This window comes from Phascolarctos cinereus, unplaced genomic scaffold, assembly GCF_003287225.1.
Source record: "Phascolarctos cinereus isolate Bilbo 61053 unplaced genomic scaffold, phaCin_HiC Scaffold_4;HRSCAF=312, whole genome shotgun sequence".
NCBI lineage: Eukaryota > Metazoa > Chordata > Mammalia > Diprotodontia > Phascolarctidae > Phascolarctos > Phascolarctos cinereus.
The window spans coordinates 669,662,826-669,680,898 of record NW_027555847.1 but is presented as its reverse complement, the minus strand read 5'-3'; the positions used below and the strand labels follow the sequence as shown (position 1 = coordinate 669,680,898).

The 18,073-nt window shown below is 39.8% G+C and overlaps 1 pseudogene across 1 annotated transcript in view; it reads right to left on the bottom strand.

Annotated features, from left to right (window-relative positions):
* LOC110196135 (cytochrome P450 4F2-like) overlaps positions 1 to 8,210 on the bottom strand; it is a 50,874-nt pseudogene extending 42,664 nt beyond the window's left edge. The window contains exon 1 of the transcript XR_013486426.1: positions 8,130 to 8,210. The product of XR_013486426.1 is annotated as a cytochrome P450 4F2-like (transcript). The remainder of the gene's footprint in view (positions 1 to 8,129) is intronic.
* Between the last annotated feature and the right edge of the window lie 9,863 nt (positions 8,211 to 18,073).

Here is an 18,073-nt window from a genome sequence, read left to right as displayed (position 1 = left end):
ATCTTACCTATTCTTATGTATTTTCTGGTATATTATAATCTGCAGAGTTTCTCCAATTTCTGTTTGTAATCTACTTAAATAAATAGGCTTACTCACTATTCACTATTTGTGATAGTCTTTTGTGTACCTAGCATTTGGTGAGGAGTTAACCTCCAGGTATAAGCTTGGAGTTCTTTCTTTTTAAGGGATAACAACCAGGGGAACTAATAGCATTTTGTTGGTTGCTGTCATTTAAAAGATTGTACACCTAAATTTTCTATTTGAGGGAGAGGGAAGGACGATAGATATAATTCTAGTCTGTACCCCTTCTCTCAGAGGAGAACAGAGAAGCCAGCAGTCAGCTTCGTGGCCCCTTCTCCAGCTCACCTTTAGGCAGGAATCAAAGTCTTCCTTGAAGAGAGATAGGCTAGATTCCAAAGATATCTATCAGTGTCTCTTCCATGAGCCACATTTAGGCAACCCATGTGGACATACACATATTACATGGGCAATACACACACCCCACACTTGAGTTTAAAAAATCAACTTCATGAATTCAGGATAAGGGAAGTGTGGTTAGACATGAAAAAGTTCTGGCGGGGATGAGGAGATACTGAAAGAGAAGCTTAATATGGTTCAGCATATTGTATGTATAAAATATGATCCACCATGAAGAGTTATGTGGTGACCACAAAAGCTAAAGCAAATATGGGCCACATTAAAACAGGCATCATTGTCAAAGAAAAAGAGGGGATATTATCCTCTCTTCTTTGCAGACATAGGGAACAATGAGTATGGAACATTGTATATACTGTCATGAGACAGTGAGTTATACAGAGGCTACAATACTGGGCCTAGAGTCAGGCACTTATTAGCTATATGATCTAAAGCAAGTCACTTAACCTCTGATTGCCTCAGTTTCCTCCACTGAAAAATAGGGGTAATAGCAGCTATCTCCCAGTATTGTTGTGAGAATCATATGAGATATTTGTAAGAAGCACAATAATTAGCACATAGTAAGTGATAAATCCTTACTTCTTTCCCTTTATCTATCAGAGTAGCTTGATGTTTTCGGTATGCTGAACTGATTTTTTTTATATTTTGTTACCCAAAAAATTGCCTTTTAGATAGGGGGATAGATTAGGAAAGAAAATCATTTTAGTGGCTGAATGGAGAATAGATTGGAATGCAGAGAGACTACTGAGGCCTGAAGAGATTAAAACACAGGCAGAGATCATTCTGAAGAGGAAAATGGCAACTACATAACATGGCCAATGTGGCTGCACATCTACCAAAATAATGTTTTCAAAAGCACGCAGAGAAAGTGGAAGCAAAAAAAGTAACCAAGGATAATGACAAAAGTAGGACACAAGACTTTCAAAATAGTGCCAGTGGTATATTACTAAAGGCCGGAATGAACCAAAGCTGCTAAGACACACTGAGGATAATAAATGGGAGCCTGTGGGACCGTGTTACAGGCAGAAGGAGGATTAAAGGAGAGATAAAACCACTTCTCAGGGAGAGACGGAGGGAGGACAGTGATGTATGATGGTGAATGGGATGAACTCTTCAACCCTCATTTTCCTTCTACTATCTTTGAAATGAGAAAGATAGAGCAAAAATGGTGAGCCAGAGATGGAAATCAGGTAAAGAGGAAACAAAAACAGAGAGAGGGAGAGAGTAAAAGGCTATCCAACCTCCCTCAACAGATTCAAGTCAGCAGATCTGAGCAAAACTACCTAGCACACTGAAAGAACTGGGAGATGGAAACACTGCACAGGTCTAGCTACACTTTGAGTGAATAATCTGAGAAAATGGAATAGGAGCTGTAGGACCTGATTTTTGAAAGATGAAGGAAGGAGATGGCAAACTCTAGGCCAATGAGTTGGATTTTGATTCATCCTCTCCCTCATTCATCTTTAATCTCTTCCTCTCTACTGGTTCTTTTCCTGCCACCCATCCTTAAAAAAAAAAATCTTCAGTGGACCCTACTTACCATTGTCATAAGCTATTGTCCTCTCTTTTCTCCCTTTCTCAGCCAAATTCCTTGTATGAGCTGTCTATACTCTCTGCCTCCACTTCCTCTGCACTCACTGTCTTCTAAACTCCCTATGGATCTGGCTTCTGACCACATCACTCAAGTGAATCCTCTGTCTCAAGTTACCATGATCTCATTTTTGTTTTCAAATGACCCAATTATAGTCTTTTTTTTTCTTTTTGGTGAGGCAACTGGGATTAAGTGACTTGCCCAGAGTCACATAGCTAGTAAGTGTTGTGTCTGAGGCTGGATTTGAACTCAGGTCCTCCTGACTCCAGGGCCTACGCTGTATCCACTGTGTCACCTAGCTGCCCCTCAATGACATAGTATACAACTAACTTCTGTTCATAAGTCAGATGTTTGGTTTTTTTGGGGGGGGTTAGGCAATTGGGGTTAAATGACTTACCTAGGATCACACAGCTAGTAAGTATCAAGTGTCTGGTGTTAGGCCAGATTTGAGCTCAGGTCCTCCTGGGCTGATGACTCCAGAGCTGATGCTCTATCCACTGCACCACCCACCTAGATGCCTTGTGATTACAGTCTTTTGCAAAAGTATACCTTCACATATAAAATGTGGAAAGAGTATCTTGACTTTGACATCATCATCATCATAGCTGGCATTTACATAATGCCTTAAGGTTTACAAAGCACTTAACAAATATTTTATATTCTTTTGTCCTCACAATAACCCTGGCAGGCAGATGCTACTATTATCCCTATTTTACAGATAAGGAAACTGAGGGTGACCAAGATTAAATGACTTCCCCAAGGTCCCAGAGCTACTTAAATGTCTGAGGCCCAATTTGAACTTGGATCTTCCTGACTCCAAGTCCAACAATCTATCCGCTGCCCCCACCTATCAGCTTCTATAAATTAGACTTGGAAAGTTTGATCTTTAGAACATCAAACATTGAGTAAATTACCAAGCTTATCATTTAATCAGTTGTTTTTCCTCAAGAGAAGCAAATTACAGTATGGCACAGGTCACAGATGTAAGTAAACCATATCACTTCAGAGACCTGATAATGTAGAATGGCCATTAGAGGAAATGCATTTTCTATTCCTCAACTGGGTTGTCCTGAGAGGAAACAGTCACTTATGCCACTATTTTGGCTTTGTTTTTTTTTTTTTAACTGTGGACTAGTATGTTCCCTTGTTAGGCCCAATCACTTGGGTCAGACATCTTCTGTTTTGCCAAGGAATTTATCCCTGAACAAACTCCACTGTTGGGGAGGGGGGTGCCTGAGAAACCACCCAAGGTCCTGATAGGAGAAACCCTAGGGAGAGGTGGATGGAAGTGGCAGTGACTGAGCAAGGAAGTCCCACATGGAGAATGAAAGCTGACCCAGAACTATGATTAAGAAAGTCCCCAAAGGACACAGAAGATACACTACGTGCTGATAAAAGAAGCTTCAGAGGGGATGGCAGAGGGGACATTCCAACTGGAAATGTCCCAGGGGGATCAGACGACCACATAGTACCCTGATCAGACAGACAGCTGAAGCTCTCTGACACAGGACACTGAAATCTGTCATCCCTCTGAATGGAGAATATGGAACCACAGCCCGAGAAGTGAAAGTTAGCAGCAAGAACACAGGAAATAGAGATCAGAATCAAATAGGGTTGGTCACCAAATCCAAGAGGGTTGAGTCTGACCCTAGCATTAGGTCCTAAACCAAAAACTGAGGCTAGAGATTTTAATAAACAGAAGATACTAACACTAGGAAGAAATAGTATGGATCAAGCATGATCCAAGAGGAAAACCTAGAATAAAAGACTGCCTCCACAACAACTAAAAGCAGGACCTTGGGAAAGAAAATGCCTGGGTTGCAAAGACAACAAGAATATTTAAAAGAAATAAAGCAAGAGATACAAAATGGAAAGCAGAAGATGGGAAGAACCTGGCTGATTCTGGATGTAGTCGATAATGATCTAAAGTCAAATAAGGAAGCTTAGGGGCTAATTGGACTCTTTAGGTTCTTGAAAACCATTATTCCCACTTGAGTATTTTGATGGTCCCTATTCACCACATCACTCACCAATCTCCTTCTTTTTAGTGATGTTTGGAATGGGCTGGAGCTTAAACTTAAAAGACCTAAAGTGAGTTACCCAGCAGTGTCTCCTCCTGAGTGAGTCTATGGGGCTGATGGTCTTATACAGCTCATCCATAAGGATCAGGCCACAGGGAGACTGCCAGGGTCTGGCAATATCAAACAATCATCAGACCTCTGGATTCATAAGTTCCCAAAACAGCCACTCCATACCACCCTTCAAAAAGAATTGCTTGCTCATTATTGGGCCCTTGTTGCTACTGAATGACCATACTCTTACCCTCATCCAAAGTTGCTTATTACGAGTTGAGCAATGCAAGATGACCCCTCTAACAAGATGGGTAAATCATGGCAGTCTTCCATTTTTCATTGGAAATGGTGCATTCCAGATTAGGTCTTCCCAGGCTTCTCTGGCTTAGCCCCTCTGGCATTCTCTGGTATTAGCCCCTTTACAAATAACGTGTACATAGGCTGAGACCTCCAGTCCCAGTTTCACTGCTTTGCCCCCTCCACTAGTCCAGTGTGCCTCCACTGATGAGGATTAAGTCTTAGAGAGCACCATTTTGCCTGATTCACTGATGGTTCTACCCATTATGAGAGAAGTATGCACAAGTGAACCTCAATTATTGACAGAATAAGAGAGATTTTGACAGACCCTCTCAGTGGGCCAGGCTGCAAGCTGCATGGCCAGCATGTGAGAGAGACTTGAGGGATGGAATGGAATAGACAAGATTTGCATCTATATCGATTCCTGAGTAGTGACTAGGATCTAGCTAAGTGGTCTGGGGCCTGACGAGAACAGCACAAGACAATTAAAGGCTCTCTTCTTTAATGTTGGGACCAGTGGAAAAATTTTATTGTTGCCTCCTACTGCATACAATTGTTCATAGGGCATGTTAATTCCCATTAGACATCGCATACCCTCTGCTGAATTAAATGATCCAGTTGATGCCCTCAAGAGAGTGGCAGAGATTAAAGACTGACTCTATCATCAATCTAGATGTAGGGGGATGCTATGCTGTGGTGGGTATGAGACCATATGATCCCGTTAAGTAAGAATGACACAGCTACTTCTGCTCAACAAAGCTCTTCACACCTATCTGTGTATATATTCAGAAATTTGTTTTCACTTAACTATCCATATTTGTTTAAAAGGGCTTTGTTTTTCTTCTTTTTCTCAGTTGAGGGAAAGTGAGACAGAAGACACATTTTGGTTTATAGAGAAAAAATAAAATTTAGAAACATCAATATCCAATGCAGAATTGGACTTGGACAAGGTCACTCCTTGATTGAACCGCAGAAGGGAACAACAGAGGCTCTGATGTTATCTTCACTCCTTGCCAATTCCTACTTCTTGTTTGAGCTCTGGTTGTCAAGCAAGGTGACCTTAATTCCCCCTAAAAAGAAGTATGTCTCAAATCTATGAAAGGAGTTGAATCTTTGTCTTCTGTAATGGCCAGTTCCGTGGCAATAGCATTTGAGACTGATCTAGTCCTTTGAAAAATCCCTTAAGTTCCCCAAATGAGACCCAAGAAGGGAACATTCTGTGGTCCTCCCTGAGGAGTAAATCTTAAATGGATCATTGGACTGAGTCACTTGATGCCAAAACAAAAGACTTCAATTTTTGGATGGGCTTTCCCCTCCTCAGCTTCCTACTAGAGAGAAAATGTGCCTCAGATATACCAAAGATAAAACAAGGCTCTTCATTCAAAAACTAGCTTCTTAGGGGTATTTAGAAGCCTTAATACCCCACTGTCTGGACAATTCATCAACCAGCAAGGACTCCTTCAGGATTCCAGAGGAAGGGGCACTGTCATCAAGACTAGGCGTGCCATTTTCCAATTGATAAATGGTCAAAGGATATAAACAGGCAGTTTTCAGATGAAGAAATCTAAGCTATCTATAGGCATATAAAGAAGTGCTCTAAACCATTTTTGATCAGAGAAATGGAAATTAAAACAACTCTGAGATACCATCTCACACCTATCAGATTGGCTAACATGACAAAACAGGAAAGTGATAAATGTTGGAGAGGATGTGGGAAAATTGAGACACTGATGCACTGTTGGTGGAGTTGTGAACTGATGCAGCCATTCTGGAGAACAATTTGGAACTATGCCCAAAGGACAATCAAACTGTGCATACTCTTTGATCCAGCAATACCACTACTAGGTCTGTATCCCAAAAAGATCATAAAAAAGGGGAAAGGACCCACATATGCAAAAATATTTATAGCAGCCCTTTTCATGTTGGCAAAATGTTGGAAAATGAGGGGATGCCCATCAGTTGGTAAATAGCTAAACCAGCTATGGTATATAAATGTAATGGAATGCTTTTGTGCAATAAGAAATGATGAACAGGCAGATTTCAGAAAATCCTGGAAAGACCTTATGAACTGATGCAAAGTGAAATGAACAGAAAGCATTGTACACAGTATCAGCAACATTGCATGATGATCAACTATGAATGACTCAGCTCTTCTCAGCAACACAATGATACAAGACAAGTACAAAGGACTCATGAAGGAAAATGCTATCCATATCCAGATAAAGAACTGATGGATTCTGAATGCAGATTGGTGCATATTTTTTCACTTATTTTATTCTTTCTCGTGGTTTTTTAAAATCTGTTTCTTCTTTCACAACTGTGACTAATACGGAAATATTTTTTACATGATAGCACATATATAAACTATATCAAACTGCCTACCATTTTCAGAAAAAGGGAGGAAAAGAAAGAAGGGAAGAAATTTGGATCTCAAAATCTTGTAAAAAATGAATGCTGAACATTTTCTTGACATTATAACTGGGGAAAAAATACTATTAAACTTAAAAATAAATGATTCAATTTTTTTAAAAGACTAGGCATGATTGGTGATTTGTAATCTCTGACCCTCACATCCTTCCCTCTGTTAAAAGGGGGGGAAGCATTCAGAAAGTATTAAAATGAGCTCTTGATGCCCGTGAACTTAAACACCGTTGGCAGGCAAACAGTTTGTATTTTTTCCATAATCATGCCCTGAAGAATAGGTTCTACATTCTTCATCCAGGAAAAGATACTTCCCCAGCCACATTCCTGGGGGCTCATCTTTTACCTCCAGCCTATAATTCACTTCTATTCAAAAATTTAATAAATTTTCAGTTCAAAAGATCTGGACATGTGCTCATAGCAGTAGGAAAAAGAAAGAATAAAACAGACTTGGAGGCAACAAAGTGTTGAACACAGAGATATAGTAGAATAGAAAAGAGAAACCATGCCAAAACCCAAGTGGGATTTGGAGTCTGACTAGCCTTATTTTCTCCTCTTTTTTCAGAGGCCCCAAATAGCCTTGGGCCTCCAGGCTAATTCCCAGGGCTCTTATCTCTGCTTCCCACCATGACCATGATCCTTCTCTCTGCCTGCCATCTTGACCAATGGACGTCTTCCAGGGCCCCAACCTGCCCTGTCTCTATCTTTCTCCTCTTTTCTATACCCAATTCCAACAACCATTCCCTAAGCTTAGGCTTCCATCTCTCTACCTCACATTCACTGTCTCCAGGGCTCTCCAAGTAGCATGGAACTCCTACTCAGTTTTCCAGCCAATGTGACCGAAAGCTGAACCAATGTTACAAAAGGACTTTACCATTAGCAATAACAGCCGTTGGTGCCCAGACATACTAGTCCTGGCAAGGCTATTTTTTTTCCTAAAAAAAAAGATGTAGGGTCTCTCCCTAATACCTGTCTACTAATCCCTTTCATCAGAGCTGAACCATGACAATGGCAGAAGAGAAAACACCTTTCAATGCATGAGGGCAAGATAACAGGACTATTCGACCAGCCCAACTCCCAGTCAAGTCTGTTTGCAGTGAAAATTCCCTGTGCCCAGCTTTGTCCAATGTCCAACCTCCCTCCAATTCCTGGCTTCCCTGTTTTTCCCCAGTCTCCTCTCCAGTTTCTTTCTGGGTCTTTCCTCTATCTTCTCCTTACCCCAGCTTTATACCCAGCCCTATCCTGCCTGTTACAGCTTAGAGCAGCTCCCTCTATAGCTCTAGGCTTGGATATCAGCCTTTTTTTTAAAGTACCTGTTCTCTGTCTCCGTTCTCTGCAGTTCTGGAAAACCAACGTCACCGTCTCCTGATATCTGAATGCTACCTACCCTTCGTTTTTATCCAAAGCCAGGTCCACATATCCCCTAGACCACACCTCAAACTCCACCCCCAGAGGCAAGAGGCTGAGGGAGGGCCACTGGACCAGAACAGAACCTGGGCAGAAGCCAGGGCAGGGAGGGGAGTTAGAGACACAGGCCAGAAAAGGCTTCTGTGAGCACAGATTGTAGCAGTAGGTGAAAGGACATGAGAGATTAGAGGCCAGGCTCCTAAGGTCATTCTGTACACTAAGATCCACCTTCCTGCTCCTCCTCTTCTCCTCCCTTTCCCAACCACCCTGTCCTGGTTAAAGAAATAGAAATACTACCTCTCTCCCAAAGCCAAGGACCTTCATCCCAACAGTCCCAATATGGTGCTCCCTATTTCATCTTCCCTTCCCACTCCTCTCTTCTCTTTTTCACTCCTTCTTCTAGGTGGTACGGTGGACAGATAGAATCAAGAAGATCCGAGTTCAAACCCAGCTTCAGACATTTACTAGCTATTTGACCCTGAGCAAGTCTTTTAACTTCTGTTTACTTCACTTTCCTCATCTGTAAGATGGGAATAATAATAGCACTAATCTCCAGACTTGCTGTGAGGATAAAATGAGATAAGATTTGTAAAGAACTTCACAAACTTTAAAGCACTATATAAATACTACTTATTATTATTATACTATTATTATCCCCTTCCTATCCTTTTCCAATTTTCCTCAAATGAAAAAAAGAAAAAAACAGCCCCCAGGAAATAGCCAGTGTGAGGGACACCTGCAGTTTGGAGAATTCCTGGCACCCAACTACTTCTGGCATTAGCTAGCCTCCTTCTGGAAACCAGAGACTGCCCATTCTGTCAATATCCAGAATCACCAAATTCTGTTGATTTCCCCTCTACATCTATCCCATTATTTTCATTCCCTTTCACCCTTGTTCAGATCTATATCACTTCTCTCCTGGAAAGTTACACCAAACTTCTAACTGTACTTGCCGTATGCATAGTGTAGCACCTGCTTAGAACAGGCTTCTTCTTTGTATGGCCTGTACGTTCCTCCTGGATACTCCAGCTGGGGACAAGAAATGCTGCGGGAAGAGGGGATTGGAGAGGAAAGGGAGGAAGAGGAATCACAAGGAATTACCCAGAACTATGAACAAAATATTCATATCTCCCCCATCCTTAAAAACTCTTGCTTAAAACTCTTCCATCTCAACTAGCATCCTATAGCTGTCTTCAAACCACTTACAACTTGAGATCCTGGCCTTTTCCTTTACTATATTCTCTCTTCTCACTCTTTTCTGAATACTCTGTACTTCTGACTTCATCATTTAACTGAAACTTTTTTCCCCAAAATACCTAATGATCTTTTATTTGCCAAATGTAATGGCCTTTTCTCAAACCTCACCTTTAATTGTTGTGGTTGTTGCTTTTTGATGCTAAGATTCTTTTTTTAAAAATTGAACTCTATTTTATTTCCTCCTATTCCTCCTACCTTCCTTCTGCCTACTTCTTACCCCCATTGAGAAAGCAAGAAAAATAAAACCTCTGTTACAAAAATGCATAGTCAAACAAAATAAATTCTGACATTGGCCATGTCCAATAAATAGATATCTCAATCTGCCCTCTAACTCCATCATCTCTTTCTCAGGAGGTGGGCAATATGTTTCATCATGAGTCCTCTGGAACTGTGGTTGGCCATTATATTGATCAGAGTTCCCAAGTCTTTCGAAGTCGTTTGTCTTTACAATATTTTTGTTATCTCTAAACTGCTCTCCTGGTTCTGTTCACTCACTGTTCATCAGTTCATACGTGTCTTCCCAAGTTTCTCTGAAACCAGCCCCTTCATCATTTCTTATAGCGTAATAGTATTCTCTCACATACATACCAGAACTTGCTCAGCAATTCCTCAATTGGTAGGCACCCCCTCTGTTTCCAAATCTCTGCCACCACAAAAAGAGCTGCTATAAATATTTTGTACCTATGGGTCATTTTCTTCTTTCTTTTGATTTCTTTGGGGCATAGTTCTTATCCTCATCCTTCTTAACCTCTCTGAAGCTTTTAACTCTCTCAATCACCTTTTCTATCTAGATACTCTTTGTCTTTTCTCTAGGTTCTCTCTAGGGTAGAGGATGCTACCCTCTTGGTTCTCCTATCTGTCTAATGTCTCCTCAGTCTGCTTTGCTGGTTCTTCATCCATATCCTGCCTGCTAATGGAGTATCCCCAAGGCTCTGTCCTGGGGCCCCTTCTCTCTTTATACTATCTCATTTACAGATCTCATCAGCTCCAATGGGTTCAGTTATTATCTCTATGCAAATGATTCCTATACCCAGGCATGTGCTGGAACTGGCTTCCAGGAGACAGTTGTTAAATTTTCAGTGTGAGCATTTACAATTCGAAAATTGGCAAATGCTACAAGTCAGAGCTCGATTTATTGTTTTGTTGATTATCTAGTCTTGAGAAAGATAGAGGAAAATGTTGATAATTTAGGTTAAACTTAAAAGTGTGTCATGCATTCTTTTTTTTTTTTTTGGCAAACCAGTGGTTAAATATTTGCCAGCCCACTTCTTGCCCAGATCTATATATCCAGCCCTAAACTCTCTCCTGAGCTACAGTCACACATCACCAAATAATTTTTAGTCATCTCAAACTGAATGTCACGTAAGCATCCCAAACCCAACGTGTCCAAGACAGAATTCATCATCTTTCTTGAAAAGCTTTCCTTGCTTCTAGATTTTTCTGTTATTATTAAGGTCCTAGTTGTCCTCCCAGGCTCACAACCTCATGTGTTTCATCCTTTAATCTTCACTCACTCTTACCCCACAAATCTAATGCATTGTCAAATCTTGCTTCAATTCCATCACAACTCTCCTACATGTCTCCTTCTCTCCACTCATACAGGACTACCAAGGTGACTTTTCTAAAGTACAGATCTGACCATATCACCTACCTTGTTCGCTGAGCTCTAGTGACTCCCTCTTACTTCTAGGACCTTCTTTCTTTAGCTTTTAAAGCTCTTCATAACCTAGCCCCTTCCTCCCTTTCCAGTCTTCTTATATTTTTGTCCCTTCAATGAATTCTGTGATCCAGCCATACTGGTCTACTGGATATTCATCACAAATGACACTCCATCTGTTACCTCCACGCATTTTCACTGGCTGGAATGCTCCCCCTTCCCACCTTATGCAAGAGGTCTTTCCTAATTCCTCCCAGCTATGAGTGCCTTCACCTCTCAGATTACCTTTCATCTACTCTGTATGTATCTTGTATGTACCTATTATATACATATTGTCTTATTTGTTTATATATAGTCTCCTCCACTAGAATGCAAGCTCCTGATATCAGAATGGATTAAAAACCATAATCCCACAATATGTTGTTTACAGGAAACACACTTGAAACAGAGGGAACACACACAGGGTAAAGGTAAAGGGCTGGAGCAGAATATATTATGCTTCAGCTGAAGTAAAAAAAGCAGGAGTAGCAATCCTGATCTCAGACAGAGCAAAAGCAAAAATAGATCTTATCAAAAAAGATAAGGAGGGAAACTATATACTGCTAAAAGGCACCATAGACAATGAAGTAATATCATTACTAAACATATATGCACCAAATGGTATAGCATCCAAATTCTTAGAGGAGAAGTTCAGGGAGTTACAGGAAGAAAGAGACAGCAAAACTACGCTAGTGGGGGACCTCAACCTCCCCCTCTCTGAACTAAATAAATCTAACCACAAAATAAACAAGAAAGAAGTTAAGGAGGTGAATAGAATATTAGAAAAGTTAGGTATGATAGACCTCTGGAGAAAAATGAATGGGAATAGAAAGGATATACTTTTTTCTCAGCAGTACATGGCACATGCACAAAAATTGGCTATATACTAGGGCATAAAAACCTCCACAGCCCAATGCAGAAAGGAAGAAATATTAAATGCATCCCTTTCAAATCATGATGGGATAAAAATTATATGTAATAGAATGTAAGCTCCTTGAGATCAGGGACTTTTTTGCCTTTCTTTGTATCACCAGCACTTAGCCCGGTGCCTGGCACATAGTAAGTAATTAATAAATCTGACTGACTATGACTGAAATGGCACTGGTGAAAAGGTTACTAATTATTTGGCACAGGGTATTTACCACCAATTAATCCCTTTGCGACTTCCATCCACGGCTCTTGGTTCTGCTCTCTGCGGACAAACGAACAAATCAAAACCTCCCCCACATAACAGCCATGCAGATACTTGATGACAGCTCTCATGTTCACCTTGAGTCCTTGCTTCTGCAGGCTAAACATCATCAATTCCCTCCACCAGTCCTTAGACGATGTAGACTTGAGGCCCTTCACTATACTGATAACTATCCTCTGGATACTCTCCAGCTTCTCAGTGGTCTTAAATCATGGGGCCCAGAACTGAACACAACACCCCAGAGGTGGTCTAATAAGGATAAAGTATGGTGGGACTGAGACCTCCCTGTTCTTAGAAGAAATACCCCTTTTATTCCGACCAAAATCATATCAGCTTTTTTGACTGCCATATCACATGGCTGGCTCATATTGAGCTTGCAGTCCACTAAAACCTCCAGATCTTTTTCAGAATAACTGATGTCTAACCCAATCTTATACTTGTGAAGTTGATTTTTTGGACCCAAGGGCAAGACTTCACATTTATCCCTATTGAATTTTATCTTGTTGTATTCAATCCAATGACTAGCTAGTCAAGATCTTCTTGGTTTTCATCTATAGTGTTAGCTACCCCTCCCAATTTGCACCATCTATGAATTTGACAGGGACAATGATAGGCCCTCACTATCTGAAGTCGTCGTCCATGCATATGACCTCCTATTCCTTGCCTTCTATCCTGCTTTTAGGTAAAGTATCAGAGATAGCTATGGCCTTATGAACTTCAAAAGCTACTGGAAATCTGGGAGCTAGAGTACATGCCGGCTTTTGTGGCCAAAGACCCAGCATCAAGACGCTGAGAAATGGATTGAGGGATGCAACCTAGTGTTAGCTGAAACACAAGAACTTGGAAGTGAATGGGGTGAGAGCAAACGCTGTGTTGAAACTGTGGTAAGTTTAAACCCATTCTCTGCAGAGACTGAAGTGGTATAGAAAAGGGTATGCCTCCCAGTGTTGGGGAAAATGTTTTCACTTTTGTTTTTTTCCTTTTGATTAAAATAAATATCTCTTTAGCAAAGTTAACTGATGTTCATTCATTAAATGGATTTGAGACACTAATCACTGGCAGCTAATGGATGGGGAAATACCAATGTGAGGACTCACTCAAGCCAATAGAATCGATCAAAGATAGCTACAACCCCTCAAAGGTATCCCTCAAACCCCGATGGTTCTAGCCTTGCTTTGGGAGAATGAGGCCAAATTGTCCTTACTCATGTAACTCACATTTTTACATCTTCTCTACAAGAATAGTATGAGATGCTTTATCAAAATCTTTACTAAAATCTTGAAAAATTAGTCCACTACATTCCTTTCATATACGAGTTCCATAACCCTAACAAAAAAAGATATGAGGTTGGTCTGGTATGACCTCTTCTTCATGAAATGATGCTGATTCTTTATGACTTCTGCTTCCCTTATCTAAATGGTCAACAATCATTTCTTTCACAATGGATTCTAGACTTTTCCCAAGAATCAAAATCCTAGGCCCCGAAACTATAGACTCTGTTCTTAGGTCTCTGAAAAGTGTATCATTTGCCCTTTTCCAATCTTATGGCACCTCTCCTATTTGCCACAATCTGTCACTCAAAAACCATATCCACAAGTTCTTTCATAGGCCAAGAATGTTGTTCCTCTGGACCAAGTGATTTGAATTGTTCAAAGGGGAATAAGGGCTTTTTTTAACATCTTCTTATTTCTCTTGGATATCAACTCCCTGCTAGTCATTTTTTTATTTCATTATTTCCAATGGAACAGCAATTCTCCTTCACACAGAAATCAGAAACAAAATAAAACAATCGTGCAATATTGCTTTGTCTCTACTGTAAATTGTTATTGGCCCATCTACCTGAAGCAAAGGTCTTATCTCTTTTCTGATCTTCCATTTTCTTCCTATATAGAGACAGAAGTAGAGAGATATAGATAAAGATATATTTTAAGCTTTTTTTAAAATTTTCCTTAGCTTCCTTCACCAGCTTCAGTTCATTCTTAGCTTTAGCATTCCTGACACAATTTTCACAGGACTATACCTAGTCTTGCTTCCATATCCTATACATTTCTTTAAAAAAAAAAACTGAATTGATTGGTGCATTAAAAGTACATCCAAACCAGTCTTTTCAAATAAATACCACTTTTCCTTCTCATCAGAATAGCTTCTATTTGTTTCCTCAGAATTTTATTCTTAAGTATATTCCATCTTTCTTGGACTAATTTCCCCTGAAGCATTTTAGTCTGTGGGATCCTTCCTGTCTATCCTTTGAACCTTTAGAAATCTACTTTTCCAAAATCTAGAGCACATGTTACACTATACCCAGAAATCCTCTTCTATCCTAAACTCCAGGATAGAGTGCTTACTTCTCCAGAGATCCCCATCATTTCCGCCCCAGCAGCCATTTCTCCCCTGTTGTTTTGAAAGAGACCAAGGATAGACTTTCTTCTTGTTTGTTCCTCTATCACTAAGGCAAGTGAAAAATGTATTATCTGCTCTGCTTTTAGCACAAAGAGAGTAGATGGCTCCAGCCTTAGCACAGTGCCTGTTACTTAATAAATGTTGATCAATTGATTAAATAATTAAATCCCCCATTATTACTATATCATACCTTTGTGCCAGGCTTGTGATCTCTTTCCCAACCTCATCTATTTCCTTTTTCGATCCGGGTGGTTTATATGGTACACTACAATGACAAAATCTCTTCTGTTTTCCCTCTTCTGAACTTTACCCAAACTTTTTTTGGCCATAGATTCCCCCTTTGACTCCTGGATTTTCTTACATGAATATGCTTTCTTAATGTACAATGCTTCCCCCTACTTTACCTATGCTGTTTCTTTTGAATAAGTTACACCCATCCAGAACCATCAGCCAGTCATAGGCTTCATCCCAGTAAGTCTCAGTGGTACCTATGAGGTCAAGTTTGTCTCCTAGGGACAGACCTCTAGTTCTTCTTGGTATCTAACATCACTTTTCTTGAATTTTGTCTCCTATGAATATCTGGGTGTCTCAGCTGCCATTCTTTCTTTTTATGACTACTCTTTACAGTATCCAACTTGAAGGGTAAAGAGGGAAAATTTTCTCCTTTCTTCATCCTTTTATTTTAATGTCCTGATTAGTTCTGCAAGACACCTGGCAAAAAATATTCTGATCAGTTTTTTTTTAGGTGAACTCCACATCTGGCCAGATATCTGTCAACCTCATATTTTGAGCTGTTATCCAGAAATCTGGATCCCATTCTAAGGCACCTTTTTCTTAGTCTCCATCTGTTCTGTAGTCCTGAGATTTACAGAGAAGACATCAGCAAATATTTATCAAATAAGCAAATAACTGTCAGAATGTGATTATGACACGAGTGGATAAGAAAACAGTAATGGATCAAAGTGACACACCCTCATCCTAAGCCTTCAGTGAAAATCCCTAGGAGGAATAGGCAGAAAAATAGAGATGACAAATGGGGACAAAGGTTGGAGACTGGAGGTAACTGTAAGTGAAAATTGCTAGAGGTCAAACTAAAACATGGCTGAGGGTGTAATGAATGGGATTAATCAGTAGTGAAGGTAGGGAGGAGTCCTTTAAAAATACAATTGGCCAATTGGAAAAAAAGTACATTGAAGAAAACAAGTCCCTAAAAAACACAATTGGCAAACTGGAAAAAAAGTACATTGAAGAAAACAAATCCCTTAACAATACAATTGGCCAATTGAAGAAGGAAGTACAAAAACTAACAGAAGAAAACAATCTGTTAAAAACTAGAATTGGACAAGTGGAAACTAATGACTCTATGAGAGAGCAAGAATCAGTCAAACAGAAACAGAAAAAATGAAAAAATGGATGAAAACTTAAAATACCTCATCGGTAAAACAACCAACCTGGAAAATTGATCTAGGAGAGACAATTTAAAAATCATTGGACTACCTGAAAATCATGATGAAAAAAAGAGCCTGAACAGTATCTTTCAGGAAATCATAAAGGAAAACTGCCCTGAAGTCCTACAACCAGAAGGTAAAATAACCATAGAAAGAATACACTGCCCACCACCTGAAAGAGATCCCAAACTGACCACGCCAAGGAATATAATAGCAAAATTCCAAAATTACCAGATGAAAGAGAAGGTGCTGCAAGCAGCCAGAAAGAAACAATTTAAATATCATGGAACCACAGTCAGGATTACAGGACCTTGTAGTTTCTACATTAAAAGACCACAGGGCATGGAACATGATATTCTGTAAGGCAAAGGAGCTTGGAAAGTAGCCAAGGATCAACTGCCCTGCAAAAATGAGCATGATTTTTTCAAGGGAGAAGATGGGATATTCAATGAAATACCAGACTTCTAAACCTTCCTCATAAAAAGACCAGAGCTCAACAAAAAATTTGATCTTCAAATCCAAGATTCAGGAAAGACGTAAAAAGGTAAGTGGGACAGAAAGATACAAAATGTTGTTAATAAGGGCAGACTGTTTACATCCCTACAAGGGAAGATGACACTTGCAACTCTTGAGAACTGTATTGTTATTACACCATGTTAAAGGAGTATACATAAAGGGGGTGAATATTAGTTGACTTTGATATAATGATAAAAAAATCTAATCAAGTGGGTTAAATGGATCCAAGTGAGTGGATTAGCCTGATCTTAGAAAATGTACTGAGAGAGGAGGAGGCAGGCAAGGGCAAATTACATTACAGGAAAAGACAGAAAATCTTATTATAGCAGAGGGAAAGAAGGGAGGGAAGTGAGCATTGTTTGAACCTTGCTCTCATCAGATTTGGCTCAAGAAGAGAATAACATAATCAGTTAGATATGAAGAAAAAAAGGATGGAGAAAAAGACACAGATAGTAATCATAACTGTGAAAGTTGAATCGCTATCTTTTTTTTTCTCTTCTGTTGAGTTTTGTTTCCTCTTTCTGATGGTTCCTCCTATTGGTTTAATTTTTACTTACAACTTCACTAATGTGAAAATATGTTTAATAGGAATGTAAATGTATAGCCTATATCAGATTGTGCACCATTTTGGGGAGGGAGGTGGGAAGGAAGAGGGAGAAAATTTTAAACTCAAAAGCATATGGAAGAGATCATTGATAAATCAAAATAAATTAATAAAATCAAAGAGAGAGAGAGAGAGAGAGAGAGAGAGAGAGAGAGAGAGAGAGAGAGAGAGAGAGAGAGAGAGAACCCATTCCACTTTTGGACAATTCTGATTGTTTAAAAAAAAAAAAGCTTTTACTTACATCAAGCTCTAATCACTTCTGAGTAATGACTCACAGTCACTACTCTTAGACCTGACCTCTGGGGACAAGAATAAGCCTAATCCCTATATTACGTGTGAGCATGTAAGCAATTACTTAAAGACAATTATCATGTATTTTTTCTCAGTCTTCTTTTCTCCAAGTCAAATATTCCTAATTCTTTCAATGCTGCTACCAGCTACTTTGTTCTGGAAACTATACATATCCCATTTCACCCTAAATTCACATCAGCTTCTATGACACATTGTCAACTCATATTGAGCATCATGGTAGTCTATGAAAACCCAGAGGTCTTCTACAGCCATGTCTACCCTATCTTGTGCTCATGCAGTTGACTTCTTTAACCCAAGTAAAGGATTTGACATTTATCCCTAAAACATTTTATTGCATTAAATTTGGCCTATTGTTCTAAACTAGTCTATGGGGTGGGGAAGGCAGAAATCTCAGTTTGTTCCTTTGACTATCCCTTACGAATCCC